At 36.7% G+C, this 22,853-nt stretch overlaps 6 non-coding genes across 6 annotated transcripts; all 6 read left to right on the top strand.

The window, feature by feature from the left end:
- The first annotated feature begins 19,710 nt into the window (after nucleotides 1-19,710).
- On the top strand, nucleotides 19,711-19,784 carry Trnai-aau. Its single transcript has one exon. It is a non-coding gene; the product is annotated as a tRNA-Ile (tRNA).
- A 72-nt stretch (nucleotides 19,785-19,856) lies between these two features.
- Trnai-aau lies at nucleotides 19,857-19,930 on the top strand. The gene has a single exon. It is a non-coding gene; the product is annotated as a tRNA-Ile (tRNA).
- A 71-nt stretch (nucleotides 19,931-20,001) lies between these two features.
- On the top strand, nucleotides 20,002-20,075 carry Trnai-aau. The gene has a single exon. It is a non-coding gene; the product is annotated as a tRNA-Ile (tRNA).
- Nucleotides 20,076-20,147: 72 nt separating this feature from the next.
- Trnai-aau lies at nucleotides 20,148-20,221 on the top strand. Its single transcript has one exon. It is a non-coding gene; the product is annotated as a tRNA-Ile (tRNA).
- A 72-nt stretch (nucleotides 20,222-20,293) lies between these two features.
- On the top strand, nucleotides 20,294-20,367 carry Trnai-aau. Its single transcript has one exon. It is a non-coding gene; the product is annotated as a tRNA-Ile (tRNA).
- A 72-nt stretch (nucleotides 20,368-20,439) lies between these two features.
- Trnai-aau lies at nucleotides 20,440-20,513 on the top strand. The gene has a single exon. It is a non-coding gene; the product is annotated as a tRNA-Ile (tRNA).
- The last annotated feature ends 2,340 nt before the right edge of the window (nucleotides 20,514-22,853 follow it).

Here is a 22,853-nt window from a genome sequence, read left to right as displayed (position 1 = left end):
CGACAAACAAATAAGCAATAATCTACCTCCGTCCCAGGAGAAGGGGTCACAGTTGCGTGCCCATAAACTGCGCGTAAACGTCACTGCATAAGAAGCACACACATTCAGCATACACTTGCTATGACTACGACAAGACTGACTGGTCTACTACAATCGCTTAAGGTTGCGCGCGTCAAGATGTCATTTCATGTCCAGTGCTAGGGCACTTACAACTTCAAGGTCAGACGTTACTGAAACCACAACCACCGTTCAAAGTTCAAAGGTTGATCGCCGTTCATAGTCCATTCCCCACAGTTCAAAGTCCAAAGGTTGGTCACCGTTCAAAGTACAAAGCCATTTTGTTCAGTTATTCAACGGAACAGTCTACAATTGGCACGAGTGGCGGCATTCTCAATCGAGAATGGACAAAAAGATAGATTTTCCTCAAATTTCTGATTATTCTGAACCCTTTCTCATTTATGTACTGTTTGCGAATCAATTTCGAAACAGTAATTAATTTGTAACGTTGGTGTTACAAAAGAGTGCAAATCTAAACGTAATTTTTGTGTACAAAGTGGGAAGTATGCACAGCAAATTAGGAAAATACTGAGATCTCGATCTACGGGCGGACGGACTTTGTTTAGATTATTAAAATTAATGCAATTGTTTTTTTTAAATTCTAAAGTCTTAAAGTGTTACAAGCACGTTTATTTATCGGTATAAAAAAGTTAGTTACACGGATCGCAAAAAGTTCACGTTTATTGTTCTTCGGATTATAATTTATTTTAAAGGGCCAATAAGGCTTACAGTTTCGCCGTAAAGTTGTCGTTTAGCGTTCTAAATGACCCCATATTCGGGAAGCTTATGTGCGAACATCTCCAAGTTTGATGAAAGCGTCTCGATTTCGTATTAAAGCGTTCTCCAATTTTCTAATTTCCTTTCGAGCTTGTCTCAATATTCGATATGATGCGATAAAAAAAATTGACGCTCGAGGGATTTTCGGCTGCGCAACTTAGGGGGAGGAGGAGGAGGATGGCGAAGAAATATTTCCTAATCTCCTCAGTTTTCAGGTTAATGCCTTAATTAAGCTCGTGAGTACAGGAAGCACCTGCTATTTAGCTTGTAGTTAAGGCGATTTGGAGTGGATCTTTGTGCTGTTTCTCAAAATGGATCCGTATTAGATGCTGTGGCTGCTAAGTTTCCGGCTGCTTTATTACGAAACGTCACGTTTCGTGTTTCTCCCTGTTATTGCCTTATTTGTATGCACAAATTGTTATCTTGTTTGTTGCCTTTTTTTGTCTTAGATTTTCGTCGTAACCTGCTCCGGGAGGCAACAATAAAAGTTATATCCTTAAAAGTAATGAAAAGTTACCGAATATTGACAGGCTCGTCGAATCCGTAATAAATTGATAAACTTTTCGAGATATAATCCCAGTTGATTGATGCATCTTCTGACTTTATTAAATCGAGATTTCAGCTTTGACACTTTCGCTAACGCTAATTAATGGCGAAACGTATGACTTTTGCGTAACGCTTCAATTCGGTTATTGCAAACCTTATATTGTTGCCTAAATTGCTTCACCTTCAAATTTCAAAATTTCAAGCTCAATATTAGAATCTCATAGTTTAACATTAAAACCGAAACACGTATTTGGAATCTGCAGTGGCGGGAGAGGTGCTGAAATAAACTCAAATAAATTATGGGCATTGATTGCAAATGGCCATTAAAAGGCAAACTCATAAAAAGCGAGCAACTACTCAAAATTATGAACCACGTGAAAACTACATACGCGGCAGTCTACTATGCAAAAGCTAAATGCTTTCTTACAAAGTATTTAGAAAATAGTTAAAAAATAATACAAATAACGTGGCCCGTAACATCTCAAAGTTGTCTTTGAATCTTAAGATTAAATCCGAAAGTCTGAAGTAGAATTTTCTAGATTTAAGTTTGGTCCGTAAGCTTGAATGAGAGGCTTTGAATTTGAAGCTTGAAAACTGAAGAGCTTGAGTGTAGTGAGAATTAGAATTTTGGAATTTAAAGCTTGGAAATTACAAGTTCTGAATTTGATTATAAGACTATCTAAAATTGGGACATTGACTTTGGAAATCCCTCTAAATCTAGAGGGTAATTTCAATCTGAGCATTAGAACCTTGGAAAGTGTATCTGAAGCTTAGAACTGGGAAGTTCAACTTCGCCCTCCAAATTAGAATTTTTGAATTTGAGCCGGACGTATATTCAAAAAATTTAATCTTGAATTTGGAAATTGGAAACTTTCGATTTGAAGCGCCTAAGTAACAAGAACTCGTTTCAGGACCATTTTGACCCTTCTTTTTTTTCTTCCATCACGAGATCGTGTTTCTTCAATGCACAAGGGCTCATTTGGGGACCATTATCGCCGTACTTTTTTACCTGAATTACGGAATCGTGTTTTTTCAATATCCAAGGACTCATTTTAGGGTCATTTTGACCTTAGCACTTTGCATACATCACGACAGGACTATTTCGACCTTACTTTTTCACTTGCATTACGAAAATGTGTTTCCTAAACGCACAAGGGGCTATTTTAGGGTCATTTTGGCCTTAGTTTATTACTTGAATCACGAAATCGTATTTCCTAAATGCAAAATCGCTCACTTGAGGACATTTTTTGCCTTACTTTTTTACTTACGTCACGAAATCAGGTTTCTTCAATGCGCAAGGGTTTATTTTAGGACCATTTTGGCCTTATCTTTTTTCACTTAAATAACGGAATCGCGTTTCCTCAATGCCCAAGGGCTTATTTTAGGACCATTTTGGCGTTATTTTTTTTCACTTAAATAACGGAATCATATTTCCTCAATGCACATGGCTCATTTAAGGGAACGTGTATCTCAATTCTTAAGGGCCCATTTTTGGACTATTTTTGCCCTACTTTTTTTACTTGCGTCACGAAATCGTATTTCCTCAATGCTTAAGGATTTATTTTAGGACCATTTTGGCCTTACTTTTTTCACTTCTATCATATTTCCTCAATGTACTAAGGCTCATTTAAAGCTTATTTTGGTCTTTTTTGCTTCTATCATGGGAACGTGTATCCTCAATTCTTACGGGCCCATTTTTGTACTATTTTGGACCTTTTTTTTTTATTTTCGTTATGGAATCGTGTTTCTTCAATGTCCAAGGATTCATTTTACGGTCATTTGGCCTTGGTTTTTACTTCCATCACGGAATCGTATTTCATAAATTCACAATGGCTCACTTTAGGACCATTTTTGCGCAATTTTTTTATTTGCGCCACGAAATCGTATTTCCTCAATGCTCAAGGATTTATTTTAGGACCATTTTGGCCTTACTTTTTTACCTGCATCAGGGAATCGCGTTTCCTCAATTCAAAAGGGTTCATTTTTAGGTCATTTTGGCCTTATCTCTTTTCACTTACATCACGGAATCATATTTCCTCAATGCACTGGGGCCCATTTTTTAAGGCTTATTTTGATTTTTTTTACTTCCTTGATTTGGAATTGAATTGATGGAATTGTGTTTCCTCAATGCAGAAGGGCTCATTTTGGGGCCATGTTCACCTCAATTTTTCACGTGCATAACGGGAATGTTTTTCCTAGATGCATGAGGGCTCATTTTAGGCCTATTTTGACCTTATTTTTTCACTTTCATTACGAAATTGTGTTTCCTAAATGTAGAGGGGACCATTTTAGGGCCATTTTGGTCTTAGTTTTTTACTTCCATCACGGAATCGCATTTCCTAAATGCACAATAGCTCACTTTAGGACCATTTTTGCCCTACTGTTTTTACTTCCGTCACGAAATCGTATTTCCTCAATGCTCATGGGTGTATTTTAGGACTATTTTGGAACTACTTTTATTATTTTCGTCATGGAATCGTGTTTCCTCATTGCCCAAGGGCTCATTGTAGGACTATTTTGACCTTGCCTTTTTACTGCCATCACTGTTTCGTGTTTCCTCAATGACGATATATCTCTACACAGGTTTGAAATTGTTGCTAGGTACTCATGGATGGTGGATTTTTCTTTCTCTATTTTCGGGAAGTTCAGGATTCTATGTAATGTCTCAGTCGCCATTATTAATCTTTTGTTATTGTACCTGACGGAGGATTTCTTATGGTGGTATAAGTTTTGCAGCTTTTCCATCCACAGGCCCTTTTAGGTAATGCATTTTTTTCGCTTTGGATAAAGTCTCGTTCAAATGAATTAATTTCCCGAACAGGGCGTGGAAGGGAGCCATTTATTTAGTGTGTAGGGGAGCCCTAAATTCTCCAAGATCGAATCGCGAGATCTTTGTTTGATCTTAGTCCCCTCGCTGTTTTCGTGTCGCTGTACCAGTGTTGGATCTCTTGATCTGTGTATTTTTAATTTTCTGTTGTCGATGTCGTTGGCTTGCTTCATCACTCCGCCAAAACAATAGCAGAGCAGGCACCAAGTGCTAGCACAGCTACTAAGAATCTTGATGAATTCGGCTCGAAGGACCAGGAGCGTTAACGAGCTTGATCTCAACCGAACATGATTTGTAATTGCCGAATTGTTGATCTAGCTTTTTTGCCATTATGTTTACCAAACAAAAACGTATACATTTTATTGGTATATGTAAATTTTGATATATTAGTGTCCAATCATACCCAAGTAGAACTACCCGTCTATTGGCATATTTCTGCATATTTATTGCTGTATCATTATTGCTAACTGCACATAAAATATGCAAAATGTATTGTTTAGTTTTTTGATTAGTATCTACGCCATTTTAATATATTGTAAATTTATCCACAACGTTTATAGAACGTTCAGAATCAGACGCTTTGGGATTTAACACGCTTGCATTCAAATATTCGAGAAATTTAGTTTATCCCTCATCACAATAACAAATGTCTCCGGAAAAAAATGTGAAATATGTATTCCAACTGTCGCGCGAATGTATTAACTTTTGCAAATGACACCTTCTCGCTCTTTCTTTTGCCAAGTTCCGCAGCCCGTGCCTGTAATAACATCTTCAAGAAATCCGATTCATGAAATTTGCGTTGAATAAAGCTTCCTGAAATACGATGTTAGGGACTTTATAGGTTATAATTTGAATTTTAATGTCTTGGACATCCGCCAGACGAAAAATGGATGCGCGCCGCCGTTCGTTATTGACGGATTTACTTGGGAATTGAAAGGGAATAAAAGCGTTTTGTTTAGAATTAAAACGACGAGGGGTGAGTTTTGCGCTTTTCGGTTTAAACGACACGCGTTTGAGATCCATAAATATTCACGCGTTTTGGAAATTTTTCGACTTAATCCCGAATAGAGACGGTATAAATGACTGGCGCGCGCGGCGCTCGTATTTCACCCTCGAATTTTAATGAACGCCAAGTTGAAATCCTGAATTATTTTAGATTACGATTAATTACGAGCGAACCTAATGGAGTAAATTAAAATAGTAGGAGTACAGGAACCGTAGTTACGGGTTTCGAATTACCGATGATACAATATCGAGAGCCCCTTTATGTATTTTGATGCGGGTATTCGGTTCAACTCGAAACTATGCTCGAAATTTTAGAAAGTATCTCATAGTTGACGTTCATTTCGCCGTTGAGGGTTTGTAGCTTAATTACACACACCATATTACGTTTTACGTTCCGTCTGTACATGATGGTTTATTGCTGCGGTCTTTCGCTTTAACGGAATCGAAGTTTCAACCGCATTCGTATACGTCCGGTCATATGTGGTTCTAGTGTGGAATTATTCTATAATTCTAGGAGATGATTTGCTAACGTTTTTGGAAGCAGGACGCGGGAAAGGAGTGCGAAACGCGTTCCAATGGACATTTTTCAACAGTCGGCCGACTTTGAACGCTTGTAGCGGTTCACGAGAAGAGTTAAGAGTAATTATAATATAATTGTGTTAGATTATTTGCCAAATTAACGGCAGCCTACACATGTATGCGAGTGCAGCATGGGTATTGTCATTTACAGCTGACCTTTTTCGTAGCGCTGATGGTTTTACCTGCCAAACCCCACTATTTAGGTACAGTATGTTCTCTTAGGGATGATATTCGATACGAGTATCGGGATGCTGATACAATAAGAAACTAACGTTTATTCGTTATGAATCCGAAGACAGAGTTTTAAATCTGTTGAAGCACAAAGTCGTCTTTTCGTCAGAAAAAGGAAATTTTTATCAGTCTCGTGCCCTACGAACCTAAAAAAAACGCTTTCAGTCCTAAAGGAAATATACGTCGTAAAAGTGGCCAGTTTAAAAATTTGTAGTGGACAAAGAAGAGGAGATACGAAAAAAGTCGCATTGTGCGCGATTAGGACCCTCCGTGGCCCGTCCGAACCTAGTTCAGTTCAAGGTCGCTCGCCATCTTGCGATGAACTTGAAGAATAGGTCAAGGTGAAGTTCAAGTTACCTGATACGTGGCCGTGATCTTGGAAAGTAGGTTTAGGTGTAGTTCAAGGGCACCCGCCCTTTTCCTCAACCGCTCTTTTGGTGGCTGACCTTGGAACGTTTGTGACTTTGGAAAGTATGTCAAAAAAACCTCAAAGATCGCTTGTCTACAAAGGTCAATCGCCCCATTTTTGGTTGTTTTCTTGTTCACGGTTATCAAAGTTAAATTTCCATAATTAGCTTGCGTGTGATTTCATTTTTAAAGTCATCAGAGGTAAATATCCACATTTTTCTGTGCTGTCATAAGGCAATGACCCAATTTTTTGTGGTGTCATTTTTACTTCTACGGTTTGTCATATTCTATTTTCATTTTCATCAGGGCATCAAGGGTAAATCACCCCATTTTTCTGTGGTATCATAGTATGTCGTTTTCAAGGTCATCATAGTTCAATGACCTCATTTTTTCTAGTGTCATTCTATTTTCAAGGCTATCAGAGGTAAAGCTCGATTTTTATATGGTGTCATTTATTTCCAAGGTTATGAAATTTGAATGACCTTATTTTTTCAGTATCATTCCATTTACAAGGTCAATCATAGATCAATGAGGTCAATCATCAGAGGTCAATAATCTTTTTTCCCGTGTCATTTTGTTTTCAAGGTCATCAGAGGTCCAGACTTAAAGGATATCGGGGATAAATCAGATCATTTTTGCAGTCTCATATTTCATATTCAACGTTATCAAAGTTGAATGACCTTTTTGCGGTATCGTATTTAATTTTCAAGGCATTCAGATGTGCATGACCCCATTGTTTGTGGTGGTGTCATATTTCGTTTTCAAGGTTATCAAGGAAATGATATCATTTTTGCGGTCGCATATTTCATTTTCATTGAACTTTGATAACCTTAAAAATGATAGACCGCAAAAATGATGTCACTAATTCCTTATAACCTTGAACCCGAAATATGACATCACAAACAATGAGGTCACTGGCCTCTGATGACCTTGAAAATGAAAAATGACATCGCAAAAAGATCATTAAGCTTTGATAACCTTGAAGATTAAACACGACACCGCAAAAATTGATCTCTGATCTTGAACATAAAATAGGACACCGTAAAATATTGCGCCAATTGACCTCGGATGACGGTGAAAATGGAATATGACACCACAAAAAACTCAATTAAATTTGATAGCCTTTAAAATGAAATATGACACCATGGAAAAATTGACCTCTTATGACCTTGAAAATGGAATAACTACAGAAAAATGGGTTATTGACCTCTGATAACCTTAAAAACGAAATAAGATTAAAGAAAAATGGGGTTATTTAGATATTTACCTATGATGATCTGAAAAATAAAATGACTTCGCACAGAAATGAGAGCCATTGCACTTTTGATAACCTTGAACCAAAAATTACACCACAAAATGGGGTGATTGATCTTTGGAGAGCCTTTCTTGATCTTTCCAAAGTGACCAACATTCCAAGGTCAACACCAGAAGAATGGGACGAGTGCCCTTGAGCCTCACCGTCGCCTACTTTCCCAGGTCACCGCAAGGTAGCGACCGACCTTGAAGTCTGGTTCGGCCTTGTATATCTACTCGGAATTTAGGGCGTTTCGGAACTGCGGAAGTAGCAACGAGACACGGAAGCAACACAATGCGACAATGACACAACAAAAATGTGGCCATTTAACTTTCATGACCTTAAAAATAAAATGACATTACAAAAATGAGGTCATCGCCCGTTATCGATCTTGGGAGCAAAATGAGGCATGCCAGTCGTTGGTGTTTGGTAACCTCAATTGGAAATATGACAGGACAAAATGGGGTCACTGGCCTTAGATGACCTTGAACGGTTAACGGTTAAAATATCTAAGTTTACAACACCTTTAAAGTAAACGGTACCATTTCGAATACAAATAAATGGATACCTTAAATTTACAAAAATACTAGTGGCCGTTTAAACTCGAAGTATTGATTGACCAACTCTTGAAAAGGAAACTCGATACAAATTCCTAGGTCTCGTATAATAAATTGCACCTTTGATTGCCAGTTAAAATTACGGTCGCTGAGAATGATGTGAGCCGACGGCAAATGTAGATGTATAAAAAACATGATTTACACACAATCGATCCCGCCTCAGATGTGTGACATGAAATCCAATAAATCCATTCTTTTAGTTTTCCGGGTCGCAGAATGTAATTTCGCGCGATTAAAACTTCCACTATTATTCGTATGTACCGTAATAGTTCCTTATTCCTAAATTATCCTTTTTAATGGAAGCTCACCAAACTTTAATTCACAGGTTTGAAATTTCTCTCGATTGTTTGTATGCCACTCTATACCGTATCAGCACGAAACCTCTCCAAGAATAAAACAAACTCTCATTCATTAAGATGTCACAACAATATATAAAACTACCCTGCGTTAATTTTATAGGTAATTTACTTGTAAGCGCGAATCCACTAGGTTGTTGACGCCGTTCTCTACAAAAAATAAAATCCACCCTATGATAATTTTCAAGGTGTTGGTTTCACTCTGGTTTTGTACCAACGCGGATTTACAGGCGGATGATCCAACTTCGCTCAAGGTTCAAAGCGCATTGCCTGAGGGATCTTCCAGAACAACCACCTTCCCACTATTTTACTTTTTTGATTGACGCCCATCCAATGACGCAAAACCTTTCCCTCCAATAAACTAATTTTACCCAACCAATCCGATTCCTTGGCGGCTAATTAGTAAATCAACACAACGGGGAGAGTTTCGTGTTCCCACAAGACGCACAACGACGGCATAATAAACAAAATCTCTCCTGCAACCTGAATCAATCGCGTAATATCCCACGACTCACCCGCGTCTTGAATTTTCAAACGCATTTACAAAGTCAGGACCGTATTTAAGTATTATATTTGTCCACGTAATGTAATAGTTTCGGTTGTATGATACGGTAGATTGTGGGATTAGGATGGTTCGAAAGGTGATGGTAAAGTGTGCTTGCCCATTACATAAACAAATAAAGGGAAACAGGCAAAACCCAAGAATATAGCTCTTCACTTTGGCATCCGTAATGGATTTCCGTTCTATTAGAGTAACCTCAGAAAAATGTGAACTAATAGCAAAATTATATCGTGGGGGAGGCCCTAATAATGGAATGCAAACGTGGCATGTACCAATTCAATGTACTCGTAGGTACAATTCGCATTGTTAACGCTAGAATTGAATGTGGTTTTTACACGCATTGGGCATAATAAGTCAGTTTATATGCTTAAGGAACATCAGACTTTATAATTTTCACACCGCAGGCCATCAACTTCTGTTTATGGCCGACGTATTGCGGTCTTTTGCTATTAAATTTCCTTCGATTGTTGCAAGACAAAAGGCAATACTCGTGGACTACCTACTCCCTCAAAAAAGTTGTGTATTCTAATATCCGGCGAGCAACAATTTCAGTTTCCTGCTCACGAAAATTATCCCCAATATCATAAGTTCGGCATTAACGACATTAGGAGAATGTATATAATCGCGTAACGGAAGCAACTTTTTTCATTTCTCGAAATAAACGGAAATTACCGGCACGTTAAGAGTTTAAATGAAGATAATAAGTTCGTTTTTATTTCCCAACTACATAAAAGGTCCGACGGAGTTCGCCTTTATATTACTTAATCAAAAATAACTACGGATATATTCAGTAGTGAAAATATTAATTAGGACAAAAGACGCAAATTTAATTACGTTTGCTTCCTACTAGATCGTAAAACTGAAAGGGTCTACTAATTTTATTACGCCTTTTCTGTAAATATAAATGTCGTTAATGAAACATCGATATAGGAAGATAATAAAAATATTATAAGCTTATTTTAATAGGTCCTTATAAGTGACCAGTTGACAGATTTATCTGGATGAGAGTACTATTTTATAGTTCTCTCGCAAATGTTTTATCGTTGTTTGTGATCTAAATGTCTCCATTTATTAAACTGTTTATCTTCATCTGTAGAATGGTGGATTGTAAATCGTAAACGTCTGGGAGAATCGAAAAGGGAAGTTTGCACTCGGACGAAAACTACAAGCTCTCAAGTGGAGCAGTTGCAGAGGTTAAACCCTAATGGGTCTGTACAGTAAACTATCGATGTTGATATCTTAATAGAAGGTTCGTAGGATTCTCTACAGGGTCTAACAGAAAAAAATTTCATCATCAAAAAACTTGGCCAAGATAGACAACTGAATATCAACAAAGTACAGCATGATACTCCAACCAATTCCGAGATGGTTTAAAGGTTGTTAACTATTTCAAAACTTCCTGACTCTAAAATTGTCCACTGTGACTTTGTCAGTTTGATGAGTTAAGAGCCGTAACCTTATATAGCTATTAAAAAAGACTGAATTTGAGATCCACTGGCCCTGTCGGGGCGCCGTAATTTCCTGAAGTAATTAAGATGAAAAAAGGGCCTGAATGATGCTGAAAGGGCGGTTTAAAATTTTATTACTGCAATATTCTAGTACCCGAATGTTGGGAAATTAGACATTGCTATCGCAATATTTATATGTATGCCGCGCTATTCACTATCTCTCTTGTTTGTTTGTGTGATTATCTGTTACAGATAAGGCAAAAAAGCGCCCTTTTGAGCTCAAAAGGCAGTTGTTTGGTAGTCATTTAACAATTATAGGTCCGTTGTTTTCTGCGGAAACTGTTTTGATATTGATAATTTTTCAGACTTCTAGTTGATCGCCTTTTTGATAAAAATTGAGTTTAAATAATTAAACTTTGACATTTCAGATATCGTAATAGATTTTGTAATATTTTGAGATCATTGCTTAAATGTACTGCATTTCTTTAGCTTATCAAGACCAGAACATCCTCTTAGTCTGCCTTGTTCTACCTTTTTGTAAGTATTCTCTCTTCTCTTTTGAAATGTACTAAAGACCAAGTGGCGCGTATCCGGTTTACTATATTTCCTTTTGTTTCATTTTGGCTAGTGCACGAGAACCCGGTTATTCACCCCGACCCACCTCTACTTTGCCTAGACCGTGTGCTTCTCTAACTGTAATTTTGTTACGTTTGCTCAAAGATGAACATATTTCCCGTTTTACAATTAAATACACAAATCTGAATGAATAATTTACAATAGCGATAAAATTTAATCAAGAATTACGCAATTACAAAACTTCTGGGAAGGAAAAATATCACCGAGATATAAATTCAAGTACAATAAACTAATTTTTGAGCTTTTTCGTAGATAATCCTCCAGAGTGACAGTTAATAAATTGAAATATTGTCATATACAGGATGTCCCGTCATTATTTTTGGTGTTTAGGCCGAAATAACGTTTACACGACAATATTTTATTAAGTAGCGTAAGATTAAGCTTTAGTTTTGAAGGTCTCGAAAAAGTATCGAAATAGGGTACTCTCAAAGCGAAACTGGAAGATTTCGACGAGACGAATCGGTAATTGGAGGGAGGGGGGAGGGGGGACAAACTTCGATCTAAATATCTCGAAAACGAAGGCTATGAGGAGCGTACTCTCAAAGGAAAAATAGGTCTGGACGCTGGACGAGACGTATCTATAGGTGGTGTCAAAAGGTCAATTTTGAATAGAGGGTGTCAGAAGAAAAAAGAGAAAATGGAAGGTCTCGACGAGACTAACCTGTCGATGGAGATCAAAACTTTCACTCTGAATATCTTGAAAACGAAGTATCGGAAGAGCATATTCTTAAAGGGACAATGACACCTCTGGACAAGAGATATCGGGCGATAGCATAGGGCTTTAGATTTTATGTGGAAAAAATGCTTGTGTGGTCCTTTACAAATACCTATATGTTAAAGCTGAGCTCTTAAACAAAGATTTAAATATTCTGAAACAATCTAGAAGGCCCTTGGGGACCTTCAAAGGAATGTGTATACTCTTGCTCGAGGATGTGCATATGTCGTACATAAAACGAACGAAATGGGGGGGGGGGGCATACGAGAGTAGCTCTAGGTCTAGGGACTTCATTGGTTACAAGGAAGGAAAAACAGCTACTGAAAACCTTCCAGGAAATTTTACATTATAATAGTTTTGAATCCCTACGACAACACTAGGGAATTTTCTCTCTCATAATCTTGACTTTACACCGTGATTTAAAAGATTGTGTCACCTTCTTTCAGGGAAATGAAATTATTTACTAAGACTGTTATGTTCGAGCCTGACATACGTACCAAGGGCTCACCGTACAAATATACGCATAATATATCATTTTTGTTTATGGTTAAGAGCCTCTCTCATCAACAAAAATATAGGGGTAAGTTTAGGGCGAGGTTCGGGGCTTGTGTTAGTGGTTTCAATTCAAGCGCCCGCCTTTGGTTAGGACATAACCTGTCTCATTACATAATGCATGGGTGTAGCATTTGCATACAAAGTAGGGTGTCGAGACCCATCACATAACAGTATTACAATAACATACTCGGTCATGAAAAAGTGTTACATTTGGCATTTATGCAATAGCGGCAAAATACCATTGTAAACAAATTTAATAAATATATTACGCCGCCACATAAAACAAACAAAACCTCGAACCATCATACAAGCCGATAACAAATATCGTAATTGAACTTTGAAGTCATCTTTCTGCGAATTGTTAAAATGTAAAAAACATGCGAGAAGCTACATAGCACTGACTACCTACACAGAATCTCCCATATATCCTAAATTATCTAAACACCCTGTATATTAATCTCAAATGAAAGCCAGCCATACCTATGGAAACTTCCACTTTAACTACGGACATATGACATTCTCTTAGCAAGTGATAAATAACACCCTAACGTCAAAATGGGCTGTTAATTAATTTGCTAAAGGAATTTTCCTAACTAGCATAAACGTAATTGAAGTGACATTCTCAATGAAACTGCCACGTACGTGATAAAAGATTATCTATAACAAATAAAGAAATCTACCTACCCTTAAATACGAACTGTATACTTATTTTTCTACATCTTTCGCAGGCTTACACATTCAAATTGATGAAAGCAAACATCGTAACAAATCGACAAGCAAATAAGGCAAAACAATTACTCTACATCCTATGCTAATTACAATAATTACAAAGAAAGAGATTGGATACATTTACCTATATTTGTGAATCAAACACTTACCATAACCTCCAAAAGCTACGTTCTGCCACTTCAGCTAAAACTTCGCTCTCGAACCTTCGTCCTTGTGCAATTTGAATTGCTGCACTTCGCGCGGAAACATTCCCAGCGGCGTAGCATGCATTTTTCTCCTTCAATCAGATGCAGCAAATCGGGAACGATAAAATTCAAAAACTGCTAGGTCATAGGCAACGCGCTTAAAGAATGTCTTAAGGACTGTTAAAGGTTTGTTTGAGACTCCAAAAGTGACTTTCAAGGCCTTACACCCTAAATTCACTTGGAGGATTAAAGATTATTAAACGATCTGAAATCTTAAGTATTATCAAATGCTCTTAAAGGTGTATTTGAGGCTGTAAGGGCGACTAAGGGGCTGTAGATACCATTAGGAACTCTGTGGTGACTTATGAAGGCTCCTTAATACCTTCAAAAATCAATAAAGATATTAAAGGTTCCTTAAGGACTAATACAGGGCTTTGTGTGTTTTTAGACACCTAGAAACATTTGGAGACTTTTGAAAACCTTTGAAGAACCGTAGAGCTTTAGTAAGGGGTTGAGAAATTCCTAAATACACTTTTTTATTATACCTGAATCAGAATCGCTGTTTAAAACACGCCAGCGTGCGTAAAAAGGCGGTTAAAACACGCCGAGCTTTTAAGGTTGCTAAGTAACGTTACTTCAAATATGACATATGAAACTATTTGTAATTTGGGATTGAAATCAAATATCCTCTCGGATCGCTTTTTGCAAGTGAAAAAGGTATCTTTGGCTCGTATCCTTTATGGAAAGCTTTCACAAACGCCCGTGGTTTATGCTGCCAAATCGGTTCCAAATTCTAATCGCACTATTGATTGAAGTTTTGAATGAGTATATTTTGTATAATATGCTTTTGCATTTAGATTTTACAGGTTCTTCTGCTGCAGCAATAAGAATAGACGGTGTATTGTCTTCTTTAACCGAAGTAATTTTATTTACAAAGACGGTGATTTTTATTATACGCAACGTCAAGTGATATTTTGTAATATTTTAATATTGTAGCCTTTTGTTAAATTCATAAAATTACTATCTAATAAACAATTTACAAAATCTAAAAATTGAATGATGTAATTTTTGTTTAAATAATCGCTTGTATATTGTTTATTTAAGTGTAAATAAAATTGTAAATAAAAAAAATTCCATGGCAATCATGGAATGACGAATCAGCCCACTTAATTAGAAATGTATTCGAGTATAACGTCAATATGATTTCATTTTATTTCCCTTATTTTTAAATTACATTGCAGGTATAATAAAAAAAAATACTATAAGAAACGCGTGTGTAATCAGTTTTTAAAGCACTGGCAACGTTTAAAGGCACTCGGCTGCGCGTCGTGCCTTTAAACTCGTTGCGCGTGCTTTAGAGACTTGACTATATACTTGTTTCTTAATATACTATTAAACTTTCGATAAAAGTTTTTAAGGGCTCTTAAAATACGATGATCTTACGATGGTTGTGGGGTAAGGAACATTGACTCTTCCAGACCCCCCGGTTCTACGTTCTTCCCCAAAGTGTCCACTGCCCTTAACACTTACACTGTAATTTTTGGAAAGAGAACATCGAATGTAACCGGGAGTCAATAAGGTACGGAATACTTGTCAGGAAAGGAAGATTTGATGATTTTAAGAGCCTAACGTTTTGGAAGAAAAAGTAAAGTTTTTCACATTAGGTTTTTATTTTACATTAGAACATATGCTGTGACTGAAAGGCACGGCAACGTCCGAAATTTTAGTGTAGAATTATCTGATTCCCTTTGCTATCGACCCTTTTTGGCGAGAAGTAAAGCAGCTGCGACCGTATAGTGCCGCTTTGTAAACTATACTTACCCACTACTTTTCGCATGCAAAATGCATAAATGGTAAAAACACTTTGTATTTCCCAAATTTATTCTTAGAACAACCTGCCACAACTTGGCCCAGAATCCCAAAAATAACAACTATTAAACGCCCCTAGTTTAATATTAACAAAATGTAAAACGAATACCAAAAACGCCGGTGCTTTGTTGTCTACGTGGAAAATTTAATAAAATTAATTTTCACTGGAAAGTACAAAACATTCGCAAAGCAAATTTGTTTGATAAAGTCGAACACAAATATAGCGTGGCATTATTAATTGATATTACAACAAAATTACATTTGTTCGATCGTTAACGTTACAAAGAGACGAAATGGAAATTATTCGAATTGTAAGCGTTCTAAATCCGCGTTTAATGTTCCGCGTGCTTTTCATTTTGTATGTATGACTTTAATGTTTCCTTTGTTATCCGTACTTCATACATGTCAACTCGCTGAACTGATACCGGTTTAAAATATTCACATATCACGTCCTATTATTTTTAACTGACGTTTAAGGATTGTTCTGCAAGTTTCAAACTCATTTCCATAAGTGGCGAAGCTGAGATCTGGTCGCGCGGCCGGAATTTCTGAATGAAATTGTAATATGAGTACCTTCCCGGTCGCTTCCATTAATCTTAGTTTTTCGAGGCAGCTCATTCGTGAAATGGCATCCGAATCCGAAACTAACCGCAAGCGTTTGCAACTGCAAAACAAATAATGCACGAATCTCCCTTCCGAAAACAGTAAACCCATTACGGCAAAAAAATCTAATCGGCCGCCCTTAAAAATTCAATGATTGTAAAATGGCGTAAGATGACAACGATCGTTTCCGGAGGGTGCGAAACCGTTCGACATTTCCGAACCGTATAGATTCATCTCGTCGAGATATAAATGTAGACAATATACCTCGACGAGATTATTCTATACGATCTGCTTATTTAAATTAATTCAATTTTTTAAGCAAAACATTTTCAATTCCACAATCACTATCCCTGACGGCAGTCTATAGAAATGTTCTTCTCTCTCTCTTATATTATTCCGATGCAGATATTTTCTTAATGGAATTAATAAATTAAATCGGTGTTACGTTTTCTTCCAAAACGTTAAGCCCTAAGAAGTCTTGTGATAGTGTTTCACTATGGAGCATCGAATCTTCCTTTCCCGACGCGTATTCTATACCCTACACTCTACAGGCTCCTGATACATTCGATGTGCTCTTTCTAGAAATGACAGTGTATGTGTTAAGGCAGTAAACATTTTGGAGAAGAATGTAGAACGGGAGGGTATGGAAAACCCCCTAAGGGAAGTACCCCCGGGAAGCAAGATTCAATGTTCCTTTCCCTACAACTGTCATAAGATCTTCGTGTATTGCCATAACCCCCAAATCCGCCCGTATTACGTTTTCTTCCAAAACGTTAAGGCCTAAGAACCCTGCTAATAGTTTTTCACTAAAGACCATCGAATCTGGTGTTAACATTCGATGTTCTCTTTGCAAAAGTTGAAGAAACGAATTTTCCGAAGACTGTTTAGATTGTAACGTTTTTTTGCTTCAGTTTATATCAACAACCATTTATTCATTACTCATTACGCCATCTGTATATTTTTTGTGTAATTTCGTTGTAGTAAACCTTAAATTTAGACATATTTAACTCAGTTAGAAGCGAAGTTAGAAGACTTCCGGTACTGATTATTAAACTAAAAGTGGAAAACCTTTTGACCTTCTAACTGGGTTCATACGCAAATTTTAGTTACAATGCAACAATCAACTTCAAAATTCTACTAGCCAATTTTTTTGAAATACGCAGTCCGCATTGAAACCTAATACAAACATTTACACTTTACCTTATTTATACGAGGTCTACATCTACCCCTTGAGCAGTTCAACCTTTAAAAATACTTGGATGACCCTCTATTTTGGATTTGTGTAAGTCCTTTATACAATAGAAATTGTAGTTGGTTTTAATTTCCCGCGTTGGATTTCTTTGCGATCTTTCGCATTGGGCAATATTGTTTTTTAGCGCATTTTTTAAGAATTAAAAAAAATGTGCTATTGTTTGCGTTTTGTCCGTCCGTCCGGACCCACTTCTTCCGTTTCGGACTACTTCTAGGGGAATGGTCCTAGAGTCCAACTTTTACATACGACAACCAATTGGTCTCAGATTTTGCGTACTCATGCCTTTATTGGTGCCAAGTTAAACTTTAGAAAATGGGGGGAGGGGAGGGGAGGTAAACACATTTTCTACCCTTCATGGTATTCTAATGAAAGGTTTCATCGAAATAAATTGGTTTGTACAAACTATAACTTTCCCGTTTTCTACCAAATACTGCCTTTTATTCTGCCCTATTATCAAAGTACAGGGTGGAGGGGAGGGGGGTGTAACTAGTTTTATCCCACAATTTATACTTGTTTTTAATGCACGGCCTATCTTTGATTTAATATCCAAGGAATTTATTTCGTGTGAGGTACTGAAGTGATCCAGTATTAATTAATAAGCACAACTTTATAGTGATGTGTATAGAGCAAATTTCATAATCGAAATAAGAAATTCGTGGCCGTTCTAATTTTAGATGCCTTGTCGAACAGTCGACCCCGCATTTTAAATCTAAACCAGTTTCCCTTTCAAAAAAACGGTGTCAGCGTTGATGTTTAAAACCCTAAATTATAACTTAATTATGCTTGAGTCATGATTCGGGATTGCGACTAAAACAATAAAAGCCAAAAAAAGTTACGTTTCTAGTATGTCTAATGGTTTATATTCCTCTTAAGAAATGGAATTTGAACTTGTAAAGAAAGCGTTCGGGTAAGTAGTCAAGCATACTGGTTTATAAGGGAAAGATGTAGAAATGTGCACTTAGAAGCATTTGTTAATTATATTCAGTGCGAATCCACCATCGGAATAATTCACTGCAAGGTAAATTCTTTTCAATTAACATTAATTAATTAAATTAGAGTTAAGTGTAATATTTGCAAGTAGCTATAACCCTCATCTCAATCTGCGCGTGGTGTGATATGAAGAAATGCAAGAGATGGGGGCGTTGGTCTTAATAAGTTAAGATTGGGACTTAAAGATTTGTGCATATTCTTCACTATTAATGAAAACTGTACGTTCAACTGGCAATTATTTGTAATTGAAAATGGAATTATGTTTGCTAATTACGCAAACTATTAGTAAATTATATTAACTTAGCTGAAAGGATTAATCAATTCCATAATTTTTAGGGGATTATACTAAACGTAGCTGTACGGTTCGGAAAACTCCGCCGGTAACAAGTCTTTATTGTAATTTAACAATCAATTTGACTCACTTTGTTTTACCGTACGAATATATGAACGATGTATCTAAACAATTTCATTCCACATTGATTTCTAAATCCCGCATCAAGTAGCGAGGGCAATAATATGTTTTTCTCGAACGAACGATCAGAAATGTCGATCTTGAAAAATTAAGATTAATGGAAAGGATGTGGCAGGTATATTAGGGATGCACTCAATTTTCATTGTGAGAGATACAGGTCTTGTCGAGTGAAAAGTGGTTTTCAAGGATATTGACAATAATCATTTTATTTTAATTTGGTAGTTGCTACATTCAGATTTTGGGATCGAGGGCCGCCAAAAGCAATTTTCATATTAGATTATCGCCCTATACACGAAAGATCCTTTATAAATAAAAGCCCCGCCCAGTTATACTATGAGGTTCGGAGGAGGCTTCGTTCCAGGGAGTTCCAGTTTCAAAAGATTAATGATGATTCTAAGATGCGAGATATTCTAAAGAGCTTTTAAAGATTCTAATTAAGGGTAACAGTTTCGAAGAGGTATTTGTGTACCACCATAATCTCTTTTAATTTTAGTAACATATTAACTCTTATATTGATGTTATTTAACATCAATATTGATTATTTGGGGTTCCTTACAACGAAACTTATTGGCAAACAATTTGAGATAATAATAGCAACATATAATTAGTTCCTTATAAACGAGGTTTAGAAAACATTTATCGGTTACCGATAAAATTTGGTGTGAGTCAATTATAATTTGTAATGTTAGGTCAATATTTTGATTGTGGTGTCGCGATAATGACTGTTAAGAGTGCTACTGTGTATAAATATTAACAGTTCGAAGGCAAACAAATTTCAAATTTAGAACCGTTTACTCTATCACAGTGATTGTGGGCATGTAAAAGTGAATTATAAAAGGTGTCACCAAGTTGTATTCAAATTTAATGACAATTAAGTAAGTTACTTATCAATTACTCGTCATTCTTTCTGTTATAATGGCTCGTTAGGTCAGATGGGTAAGGCTAATTGTCCTCTGAGCGCCTTTCTTCTGCAACTCCAAAGATCCTTGAAAGTGTAGGACCATTAGCTCAGTTGGTTAGAGCGTCGTGCTAATAACGCGAAGGTCGTGAGTTCGATCCTCCCATGGGCCAATCTTTTTCTTGGCACATTAAATTCGCTTAACCTGTACAATAAGTGAAACTAGAAAAGTCCTTGGGAGTGTAGGCCCATTAGCTCAGTTGGTTAGAGCGTCGTGCTAATAACGCGAAGGTCGTGAGTTCGATCCTCCCATGGGCCAATCTTTTTTTTGACACATTAAATTGGCTTACCTCTACAATAAGTAGAACAAGAAAAGTCCTTGGGAGTGTAGGCCCATTAGCTCAGTTGGTTAGAGCGTCGTGCTAATAACGCGAAGGTCGTGAGTTCGATCCTCCCATGGGCCAATCTTTTTCTTGGCACATTAAATTCGCTTAACCTGTACAATAAGTGAAACTAGAAAAGTCCTTGGGAGTGTAGGCCCATTAGCTCAGTTGGTTAGAGCGTCGTGCTAATAACGCGAAGGTCGTGAGTTCGATCCTCCCATGGGCCAATCTTTTTCTTGGCACATTAAATTCGCTTAACCTGTACAATAAGTGAAACTAGAAAAGTCCTTGGGAGTGTAGGCCCATTAGCTCAGTTGGTTAGAGCGTCGTGCTAATAACGCGAAGGTCGCGAGTTCGATCCTCCCATGGGCCAATCTTTTTCTTGGCCCATTAAATTCGCTTAACCTGTACAATAAGTGAAACTAGAAAAGTCCTTGGGAGTGTAGGCCCATTAGCTCAGTTGGTTAGAGCGTCGTGCTAATAACGCGAAGGTCGTGAGTTCGATCCTCCCATGGGCCAATCATTTTTTTGACACATTAAGTTCGCTTAACGTGTACAATAAGTGCAACTAGAAAAGTCCTTGAAGGTGTAGACCCGTTAGCTCACTCAGATGTGTTAATAATAAAAATCGTGAATTCGACCCTATCATTGGCTAATTTTTCTTTAATTTTTTTCTCAGCAGTCATAACACATACAATACAACACCTAGAATAGAATAGACTATGGTTTGCTTTTTTGGGTATTTCTTGTCTGATTTTGTAAACATTTTCTCAAATTATCATCACCAAGATGGCGACGGAATATTTGAACATAAAAATAACGAAACCACCAAATTTCATAAAATTCCGACCATTTTCGTGATCTGGTCCAGAATTACAGTTACAGAAGAAACGTAAACCATAAGACTTTTAATGGCGTAAATTCCAAAAATTTTAAAAGAGAAACTTGGAACAGAAAGACATAATTTGTGAGCGATGTCTAAATTTCTCAAGTTTCTGCGATCCTGATACAATTTTTTAAAGGAATTTTTATGATGGAAGCGAGAACTTGTATCCGTCTGATTCTGATTCTGAAAATTTTTAAGAGAAACTTGCGACAGAAAAGTCTATTTTGTAGGGAATGTCTCCTATTACATTTTATACGTTTCTGTGATCCTGATACAATGTTTTAAAGGATATCTTTTATCAGGAAAACAAAAGAGAAACTTAGGGCAGAAGAATGTAATTTATGCGAGGTGTCTAATATTAAATTTCTTAAGTGTCTGTGATCCTGATACCGTTTTTTAAAGAGGAACTTGGGACAGAAGAATCTAATTTGTGAGAGGTGTCCCCTAATAAATCTATACTTTTCTGTGATCCTCAGACAATTTTTTAAAAGAATTTAATGATGGATGCGAAAGCTTGGTTCGGTCCGATTCTTATAAATAATTTAAAAGAGAAACAGGACAGAAAGACATAATTTGTGAGGGATGTCTCCTATTAAATTTCTCAAGTTTCTGTAATCCTGGTGCCATTTTTTGAAAGAAATTTTTAACGGGACCACGAAAGCACATGATTCTGATCTGAAAATTTTTAAGGAGAAAACTTGCGGACAAGAAAGCGAAAGAAAAAAGAAATTTTTAACAGGACCACGAAAGCACATGATTCTGATCAAATTTTCAAAAGAGGAACTTGGGACAGACGAATCTAATTTGTGAAAGGTGTCCCCTCCTAATAAATTTCATAAGCTTCTGTGGTCCTGATAAAATTTTTGAAAGGAATTTTTATGATGGAAGCGAAAGCTTGTGTTGTGTCCGTCCAATTCTGATAAAAATTTGAAAAGAGAAACAGGAGAGAAAGACATGATTTGCGAGGGGTGTCTCCTATTACATTTCTCAAGTTTCTGTAATCCTGATACCATTTTTTGAAAGAAATTTTTAACAGGACCACGAAAGCACATGATTCTGATCAACTTTTCAAAAGAGGAACTTGGGACAGACGAATCTAATTTGTGAAAGGTGTCCCCTAATAAATTTCATAAGATTCTGTGGCCCTGATAAAATTTTTGAAAGGAATTTTTATGATGGAAGCGAAAGCTTGTGTTGTGTCCGTCCGATTCTGATAAAAATTTTAAAAGAGAAACTTAGGACAGAAAGACACGATTTGTGAGGGGTATCTCCTATTAAATTTCTCAAGTTTCTGTGATCCGGATACAGTTTTTGAGAAGAAAATTTTATCAGGACCACGAAAGCATATGATTCTGATAACATTTTCAAAAGAGGAACTTGGTACAGACGAATCTAATTTGTGAACGGTGTCCCCTAATAAATTTCATAAGATTCTGTGGTCCTGATTACATTTTTGAAAGGAATTTTTATGATGGAAGCGAAAACTTGTATTGTGTCCGTCCGATTCTGTTAAAAATTTTAAAAGAGAAACTTAGGACAGAAAGACATAATTTGTGATGGGTGTCTCCTATTATTAAATTTTTCAAGTTTTTGTGATCCTGATACATTTTTGTAAAGGAATTTTTATGATGGAAGCGAGAACTTGTATCCTCCTGAGAAAATGTTTAAGAGAAACTTGCGACAGAAAAGCCTATTTTGTATGGAGTGTCTCCTATTACATTTTATACGTTTCTGTGATCCTGATACAATGTTTTAAAGGATATCTTTATCAGGAAATATAAAATTATCTAATGAGAAACTTAGGGCAGAAGAATGTAACTTATGAGAGGTGTCTAATATTAAATTTCTCAAGTTTCTGTGATCCTGATGCCATTTTTTGAAAGAAATGTCCCCTAATAAATTTCATAAGAGTCTGTGGTCCTGATAAAATTTTTGAAAGGAATTTTTATGATGGAAGCGAAAGCTTGTGTTGT

The sequence above is a fragment of the Photinus pyralis genome, unplaced genomic scaffold (assembly GCF_008802855.1).
Source record: "Photinus pyralis isolate 1611_PpyrPB1 unplaced genomic scaffold, Ppyr1.3 Ppyr1.4_LG6, whole genome shotgun sequence".
Lineage (NCBI taxonomy): Eukaryota > Metazoa > Arthropoda > Insecta > Coleoptera > Lampyridae > Photinus > Photinus pyralis.
The sequence above is the reverse complement of the archived record's forward strand: the minus strand, read 5'-3'. Positions and strand labels throughout refer to the sequence as shown.